Here is a 10,309-nt window from a genome sequence, read left to right on the forward strand (position 1 = left end):
GGCAATCCTCTATGACCCAGATATAACCCGCACTTGACCTTCATGATCCTTGTGACCCTTCTTTAGATCCTTATTACCCATAACCCTTACTTGGACCCTCACTCTGACCCTTGTGAGCCTTAATCTGAACCGTGTGACCATCAATCTAACCCTTGTGACCCTTGTTACTCTTATTCTGACCCTCGTGAGCCTTATTCTGACCCTCACGATCCCTATTGTCACCCTTGTGACCCTCAATTTTGGAGTCTTAATTTTGAGTACCGAATTTTCATCACCAGAAATCGATTTGTTAGTTTCTGACCTTGGTTTTAACCCCCACGATCCTTATTTGCCCCTTACTCTGACCCTTTAACCCTTAATGTGACCCATATAACCCTTAATCAGACTCTCAGAACCCTCCATTCGACCCTCACGACCCTTTTTTGACCCTTGTGACCCTAATATGAACCCTCATGATCCTATTTTTGACCCTTGCGACATTTAATTTTGGAGTCTTAATTTTGAGTACCAAATTTTCATCACCAGAAGTTGATTTAAATTTGGTGGCTAATATTCATTCATTGTTCACATTGTTTTTTAGAATGATTATCTTGTGGGAATATTCCGTCTATCGTTTAAAAATGAAGTCACTATAATTTCCCTGATATTTCCGGGAATGTCGTCACAAAAAATCAAAACTTTAAGGAAAATTCAGTGGAAATGAATCAAAGTTGAAAATACAATTCACTTTTACTTTTACGACCTGCATTTTCTATCCAAGAAAACTTCACAATTCATTAGATCCCCTGATAAAGCTGTCACTCAAGAACGCTCATTACCGCTTATCATTTACCACATCCAATCTCAAAAAAATGACCACCCCACAATGACCTATGCGTCGCATAATTCCAGTGCGTTTATTCACAGCAGCGATACATAATAAACAAGTCTAGTTCCCCAGGAAATGGGTCATTTTATTATTCTTCTCTAGACGAGAATGCACTCTCCATCAAAAGTGTAGCAAAGATGCCCGAGTGGATGAAGCTGAACATTTAATCTACATTAGCGATAATGAAACCATAAAGCCTTGAAAAAATCACCAAGACGTCTTTCTTCGGCGAGGAGCTGATGCTCAGCTGATCCCTTTAATCTTCGGAGTGCCCCACCGAGAGCCCCGAAAAAAAACAATTACAATGGATCCGATGATACCTCAGGCCACGCAATATCTAGGTCAGCTGAGTTGGCTCGATGCAAGGAAACAATGCGGATATCTGACGTATTCTCTCGCCGGGAGTGATTTCAACCCCCGTGAAGATATACCCAGTGCCTTCGGGTGGTTGAGACAAGTGGGAGAGTGTGCGAAACGCTCGCGGGGGCCAACTCGACGCCTCTGATACTACAGATAAGCCTGCACTTTGGCCTTTTGTCAGGCTATTCGATCGGCACCTGCGGCTTCACCCTGCGGCCAAATATATATCAATGACAGATCGTCGATAATAGGCACAAGGCTGATTCGAGGTAATTGTTGGGGAGCAACTTGAGTTGGTGTTCGATGCGTGCACATCAATCAGAAGAGAATAATTTGTTGTCAAGAATTACGAATTTTCAGGGAAATAGGAAATTTAACTGAATTTAAGGATATTTATCCAAAATATCAAGTACTTAACAAAATTATTTTTTTTAACAGAGATGAAGATATTCCCTTCACTTTGATATAAATTTCAATCCATCAACTTATGTTCATTATTTAGAAATGAAACAGACAAAATGCTCCAAATCCATGCGCTAACATGCGCTTATAAGGGATAGAATCATTCAAATATTTCCTCATTTTGTCCGGGTAGCTTACGGTCTCTGCCGCAAAAATTAATGAATAAATTAATAGAACGTCATGTTTGAAGAGAGATGAAGATATTTCCTTCACTTTGATACAAATTTCAATCCATTAACTTATGTTCATTATTTAGAAATGAAATAGGCAAAATGCTCCAAATGCATGCGCTAACATGCGCTTATAAGGGATAGAATCATTCAAATATTTCCTCATTTTGTCCGGGTAGCTTCAAGTCTCTGCCGCAAAAATTAATGAATAAATCAATAGAACGTCACGTTTTGGATAAGTGAATGGCGTTCCTAAATAATACATTGGACTCGAGGAGTCGTTTTGCTGTCGCAGTGGCGCAAGCAATGTGCATTAAAATTCAGTCGACGGGTATGAGATTACGTTTGGAGATGATCCAAAATGTTGGAGAACGACCCATAAACCGTAAGCGAGGAGATACACGACACGTTTGCTACGGATGCTGCTGCACTACATGTCGAAGTTGTGCATGTAGGGAAATAACAGTAACGTGTGCGGGGGGAGAGGCAAACTGTGCATGCGGAGAACAACTTAATTGGAACAGCAGTACCTCCGATTCAATTATTCTAAAATACAGAATAACAAGTGGAAAATTGCTCTCGTATTGGATATAGTATAGTTATTTTTGATAATAAATTAGCAATGTACTTCCGAATGGTTGTCTTGCATATAATTTCCTTCTATCGTGGATAATTCAAGAGCGAAGTGGTAAAACGGTTTAAGTCGACTTATCTCCCAGTTGAGTTTTTGAGGGATACTTCCGAATCTAAGGGGGATGGCGAAATTTTTGTAATTACATTTGTTGTAGCTCTCAATCGGCTCTACAAAAAAGGTCATTACGAAAATTTGGCTATCGCCCTTAGATTCCGAGATATTCATTGAAAACTGGTCAATAGTCAAAATTGACTTATACCGTTTTACCACTTCGCTACTGAATTCATTGTTTATTGTATTTTATTGAATTTAATAAGATTTACTTTTACCTAATTTTGTCAGATTTTCAACACTTAGTTGAGTTTTATCAGCATCATTATTCTTATTATCCCTTTTTTTCTACACAACCGATTGTCTTTTTTACAGTTCTCTCTCCCCTCAGTCCTTTGATAAAATGTTAATAGAAGAATTTTCTTGACACATACTTGAATGAATTTGAATTTTTTCATCTTCGAACTCGGTCAAAGGGACATCCAAACAATTTTTTTAAGCCATCATTCAATCTATTCGGAACATTTTTTTCAGCTATTGTGAGACAACCGATTTTCGAAAAAATTAAAAAATTAAAAAAATCAATCGGTAAATTAAATTTTAATTAAGGGCGATCGATTGGGCTCAGCAATACCTGTATTGGAAAGAAAAATATTTAATTTCATCCATTCATTAGCGAATAATTCAACAAAAACTTTACCACGCATATACGTGCGGACACGGACTTTTTGCGTCATAATGGGTCAATATAACACAAAAAATAAGTGACTTCAATTTGAGCGATTACAATACTTCGGTTCAGTAGCAATAGGGAAAACGTTAATAATTATGATTAATGTTATAAACAATAGTTCAATCATAATAAATATTTTTGATCATCCTGACTGGATGCCATTTCTTGATATTTCGTTAAAAATTGTTATTAATTTTTTATTGTCATTGAATTATTGAATGACGGAAAAAATAAAAATGAAGAAGAAACCACGAAACATCAGTCTGCGGTTTCTTACACTCACCGATAATTTATTTTAACGACAAAAAAACTCGTCGAATGGAGTTGCATGCAGATAACATGATTTTATGGTGAACAAACAGGATAACACCCTGGGAAAAATGTGCATGAATCTTACATGCGAGCCAAGTATCCTCGCATCGAGTGAGGTAAAAACGAGTGTGCACGCCTGTTATTTTTCGTTTTTCCCAAACGTTAGGCATCAGATAATTCTCACCGCGGATGAAGCGGTCACATATAACGGATCATTCGTTTCTCCCGGCATCGGGTAACAGTGAGAGAAAAAAAGTATCTATTTGGCCAAGGTTGAAACCGGTTTTGCACATGTACTCATCCTGAGGATGAATAATAATGGCAAATAATTATGGTTGTACGATTATGCATATCCTGTGGAGGTATGACTCGAGGGCTCTGCGGGAGATATACAAAGAAAGGAAGAAAAACATCAATTCTATTCCATTCATTAAAATGAAAAAAAATGTAGAGCAGAAAATGATCTTAAATTGCAAACTAAGAATATTTCAAGAGGATTTCATCATTTTTACTTGAAGTAGTTTAAAAAAAATTAAAATCGTCAATTGATCATTTTTGAATGACGAATATTCATGAATATCTCAGGCTTATTCCATCCATTATGATGAGAAAAAAATTGTGGAGCAGAAAATGGTGGTAAATGACAAAATAAGAATATTTTAAGAGATTTTCATCATTTTTTATTTGAAGTAGTATTTTTCAAAATGAAAATCATCAATTAATATTTTTTGAATGACGAATACTCATGAATATTCTGGTTATCAACGCAAATAACTTGACTATTTTCGTTCTCAATTCATTCGAAACTTATCTCTGCACTTAATAAAATCAATGAATGCAATTTCAATTTAAATCCCTTCGACAAATAATTACGGTTGTACCATTACGCATATCCTGTGGAGGTATGACTCGAGGGCTCCCCGGGAGATATCCACAGACAGGAAGAAAAGCATCAATTCTATTCCATTCATTAAAATTAAAAATCCTTTGCGAAATGGAAAATTATGTGAAATGGCAAAATAAAAATACTTCAAGAAAATTTCATCAATTTTTACTTGAAGTAGTATTTTTTAAAATAAAAATCATCAATTTAAATTTTTTGAATGACGAATACTCATGAATATTTCGGTTATCAACGCAAACAAATTCCCTATTTTCGTTCTCAATTCACCCGAAACCGATTTCTGCACTGAAAAAAATCAATGAATGCAATTTCAATCGAAATCCCCTCGTCAAACATTCCTACCGAGAAATCGATAAATAGATTGACTACATGTACATTCCTTCATTTCGAAACTATAAAAAATGGCCTTGCCGAGTTATACCGCTTCAATCGCATATCGATAAGTTCAGTTTAACTACGCTTAAACAAAAAGAAGGTATGTGTGAATAATTCGAGGGGGTAAGGAGTGCCTCGGCACTCGGAAAGGGAAAGGAATTTAAATTGGAGCATTCACAAACTCATTAATGATAATGTAGCATTTCAATTAATAAAAAGTCGTTTATACAAACGAGAATTTCCGCTCTGTAGTGTTCCAATAAGTCGGTATGAAAACAATGTGGGCTCCAATGAATGCATGAATTCATAATTAGTACAATGGAAAGCATTACTATTCATTAACATGAGGTTTTCTGTTGAAGAACAAATTTCACATTTTATTGCGTGAATTACTATTCATTAATTTCAAACACATGATTTACATTTTTCAACATTTTTTATGAGATTCATACGATTTTTTGAATGTTATTTTTAAAATGTTTTGTTATGTTTCTCATCACGCAAAAACCTTTAGAGACCTTATCTTTTATAATTTATTACAGAAACATATCATCCTTTAAAAAAAAAGCAATTCTTCAGCTGTTTTATGACCCGTTCTCAACAATTAGACTTTCTAATTTATTTTTGATGTCTCAAATTTTCGCGGGGGTTCAAAAGGTAGAGTAAAAATTCACTGGGCCTTGGGACCCATTGAACAGTTTGCGACATATGACGGAATATGGAAACAACTAGGGAAAATCACGGACCTGATCGATTTCGCCCCGTATAACCACGAAAAACTTCACTTCCACACGATTTTCACTTTTTTTAAAATGCTCGCTACACTCCAAACAATAACTTCAAACATCTGTTTTACTTTATTTACAATAGATACTGAATAAATAAATTTTGAATTTCATAAACATTTACTCTGCTCTACACTGAGAGAAAAATCTGAAGTTCTATTTACAACAAGAAAATAGTTGAGGCATTTTGGTGAACGATACGATTTTTTTTGTATGCGGCACATAACATTATAGTAACTTCACAAGCGTAATTTTTGCAAATCAAAATGCAGTTAAACTAACCAAAGTTCAAAAGTAACCACGACAAATCTATCGTGAGGAGAACTATAAAATAGTTGCAATGACTACATTCCATTGTAGTAATTACTTCTCCGGCCGTAGTTACCGTAACCCATGAAAAATTGTTGAGGATTTTTTGACTATAATTCGATGGTGATGGAATATAGTCAGAAGAATTATATTTTTCTCTCAGTGTAGAGACGCGAAGAATGTATGAAATCCAAAATTCATGTCGTCAAGTGTCGGAAGAATAATCCACCGTTGAGGAAACGTTATTCCTTCCTCCACCTTCGCACCCTCCCGGAGGTGCATGTTTCGGGTCAATGAGAGAGACAGGATAAACAAAACTAAATGAGCGACGTGTCTCGAGTGACCTATCGATTTCCCTCCATTTCACCGCCTCCAACCCCCGAAATTAATGAAAATTAATCGTTTACTCACGACGATTGGGCCAGCACGACCATCACGTTTCACCCCCGTGGAGACGGACAGCCGGTAAAAATATCCAGTCAGCCCCGCGCATCCTTGGACATTGAGTAATGCACATGAGACAAACCGATGCACGTGTGAACTATTCCGTCTGCGTCCACTTCATTCGCCCCGAAAATTATTAAAAAAAAGGTAAACAAGGGAATGCGCAAGCAGCGTTGAGACTGCGGTGATTATTAAAAGGAATGAATTTTAGGCAAGCCCAGGAAACTGTCACCCCCTAGTCGCCGACTCCACCCTCGAGCATATTTCTGTCACGGGGAGAGCTCGGAGTGTGCACTGGGGCTGATAAAGCTGGAAACGAAGCTCTAGCCTTTTGGATTCAACGAACGCCATCCCGCGGTCTATCCCCTCTGCATTATAATCAATAGGGGTGAGTTACCACGTGCACTGCGTTACCGACAAGGGAAAGTATTTGCTTGTTACTTGTTATTTATTTGTTCTAGACCCAACGGCTGAGGCGAATTGAAGGGGCAAATCGTATTTTACAATTTCAGCATGTTAATCAACGAATTTACACACTGTTAGAGAATTACTCTTGAAATTTCAAGTAAAAAATCTTGAAATTTTTAACAACGAATAATTTATATGGAATTTTCATTGATCTCGTTGTTGATAAATCAGTCAATTTTCTTGAATGTTCAATGAAATTTGATTTCTCAGGTTCATACACTGAGAAAAAAAATTTCTAATATCTGAAACATATTTTCTTGAGACAAGTAAATTTTCTTCAATTGCTTAATTCTCTCAGGCATCTCAACTCAACTCATACTCAAGTCAAGTATGATTTTGTCGCAAATGAACTTACTTAAATCGCGTAGAAGAATCGTCAATCTTCTAGTCTTTATTGTTTTCATGATTTTTTCGTTATGCACTTCCAATATTGCAATATGTAAAATATTCATGACGTAACGCGGAACGATAGTGATGAATGAAAATTTATTCGAGTTCCGTGAAGTGCACACACTCTGAGATTTAAGCCATTGAAAATAATTTACTTCCCTTAAGAAAATATGTTTCAGATATTAGAAATTTTTTTTCTCAGTGTACGACAATGAAATGACTGAAAATCGTGAAAATTCAGGCAACTTTTCTTCGGAATTTTTAATCTCTGGAAAATTCACTTGAATGTAATGCTTAATTTTCGCGATACGTGTGAAAATCCAAATGATCATTGATAATTCAAAATTTTATTTTATCCCTGAGTTACAAGATTGCTGTCATATAATTATTATTGTGTCATTTAAGGGTTCTTTTCTTGTCTGTGATTATTAGACAGCCGAAACGAAAAACTACTATCCCTTGTTTCGCATAGAACAAAGATTTTTCGGGAGCAAAATACGCATGGGAGTATCGAATAGCGAAGGAGTAGTGCTAGAAATGCCATTTCTTGCGTGTACAGAGAAAGCAACTTTTTTTCAACTACTAAATCTATTTTTGGGACAAAAAATTTTCATCCCGGCGCACTCTGCATGTTTGGCAGAAAAAATCCTTTTTTGATAATTTTCTAAAAACTATTTTCTTGGCACAAATAAGACTTGTTTGAGAACTTTGTCGTTTTCTCTCAGCGTAGCGTGCAAACGTCGAGAGCAGAGGTGAGAATTTTGGGGGTGCGTTCAGCTGGTAAGATAGCCTCAACTGATAACTAGCCATTCACTGCATGGGGGTGAATGTAGATAGCTGTGTGATCAGTGAGCAGAAATACAAACACCTGCCCTAAATCATTCAAATGGAGAGAATCGATAACCCGCGACTTGACAATTTTCCGGTTTTACAAGGCTAAAATAGTATATTTCGTCACTAGGCCGAAAGAAACTTTTCTGGCGAATACGAGTTTGCAGCCCGAGCCGAAGGCGAGGGCTGCAATCATATGAGCTAGAAAAGTTTTTTTTGGCCGTATGACGAACAGTATTTTTTGTTATGACGGCCGTAGGCAGAGATTCACGAACGCGGAGCGTCCGTGAAGCGCTGCCTCACGGCCGGAATGACAAAAATAATGTTGCTATAGCAGTATAGAATTGTCTCGAGTCCTCCAGGGTTATCTACTGAAGTGGCTGAAATGTTGGAAGCCACGTTCTGGAGAGAGTTGCTTACTCCAACTCGTTAAAAAATGATTCCGCAGGAGAAAGGAGGATTGGCCTAGCTATCAAGGGTCACGTCTTTTTATAGTTTGTAAGGGGACAGTTTGAGGTGCCCTGAGGGCAATGATTGATAGCATTCGTGGAGACTGAGGTGAAATGAGAACGTTGACCACTCACTCACTCATGCAATTTCACCCAAATCATCAAATGATTTTGTGAAATCATTTTGTCATGAATTCGCGAAGTCAATTGCAGTCAATCCTGTTATGTACAAGTTCGTGGAGACATTTCCTTCATTTGCAGCTGCAAATTTACCCCTGATTATCAGCGAAAGACAAGAAGATAAACTGAGAGCCTTGATAATTCTGGTTTATCTGACCTGAAAAGGAAGACTGGGCTTTACAATTAATTATGCGATAGGGGTAGCTTGGAGAGGTGTATCTGGCACAGACAGACACCCACTCCCTCCAACCCTGAATGGCATACCAAGGATGTGGTGTAAGCGGTGCGGACCCGACGATATGCCGCACAATAAAGAAATTCCTGGGGTCTAAGCGGCACACCGGTTCGATTGCTTTTATCCCCGCCCGCTAAACCACCGTGATGATTGCAGGGATGAGAATTTATTGATGGAGATCATCATTCATGCGGAATTCATTCGCAATTTCAAATTGAATCGTCTTCTTTTTTTTTATTCTGGTCTGATTTTCTCATCGCAATGCAGAATCGATTTTGTAATCTCATTTCACTTTCTTCAATGTTCCTCAATTTATTTCGTCTTGCATTTTTCATCAGTTGACGTCTTCATCATTGTTCTTTTCTCCTTTCCTTTATTTCTCGTTTGTAATCCAGACCAACAATAGATGAATAAATTAATAATAATACTACTGACACCTAGTATGAAAAAGTTCGCTTGTCTTTTGGGAACTGCTGCTCACAATAATCCCTTCGAATGGAACAATGGGGGGAATGTTATGCTGACTAATAACCCTTTGTTACTCCCGCCCACGCCACCGCGCCGGTGAAATTCTATTTTTTAACATAACTTCCGAAAAATCTCATTAAAAAATATGCGAAAATTTTTATGCCTCACTGATTTCATCTAAAAGCATATTCTGCCTTTTCTGACCACGGTCAAAGCCCCTGATTAGAGAAAACTCACTCCTATGTTAACTGGAAATAAAAGATACGGCGCCGTGCCGCGACGCGATTGATCGTGTCACGGAAATATTTCACACGGTGTTGCCACACTTGTGGCTGCCGGAAGATCACCGAGTCCGCTCTCCGAATCAATTATGGCAACGGCGCGCTCAGATTTACATTACGGTGCGGCGCCGCGATGCGAGTATAACCACGTCGGGCAGTTTCACGCGAGTAACGAAGGGTTAATAAAACTCTCGAAGATCCGTCACGTCCACCTGAATACTCTCCACCAATGTAGAATTAATGGAGTTCTAATGCATGTCATCTTTTTATTTTTCATCACTTCATCTCTTCCTCCTAGTTCTTTTTTCCGTCTCCTTTATGTCTCGTTCGTAATTCAGGGGAACAATAGATGAATAAATTAATAATAATGCTAATGGCACCTAGTCTGAGAAAGTTCGCTTGTCATTCGGGAACTGGTGCTCAGAATAATCCCTTCGAGTTTATAATTTTTCTGGAATCCTTTGTTGGTGGGACAATGGGGCGAATGTCAGGCTGAATATTAATAAAACTCTCGAAGATCCGTCACGTAGAAACGAAACGATAATCGCAGCCATATTCTGGTGATCGAGTCGAGTCCAACTGGATGCTCTCCACCAATGT

Source organism: Diachasma alloeum, unplaced genomic scaffold, assembly GCF_001412515.2.
Source record: "Diachasma alloeum isolate Michigan unplaced genomic scaffold, Dall2.0 Dall_scaffold_00339, whole genome shotgun sequence".
In the NCBI taxonomy this organism is placed as follows: domain Eukaryota; kingdom Metazoa; phylum Arthropoda; class Insecta; order Hymenoptera; family Braconidae; genus Diachasma; species Diachasma alloeum.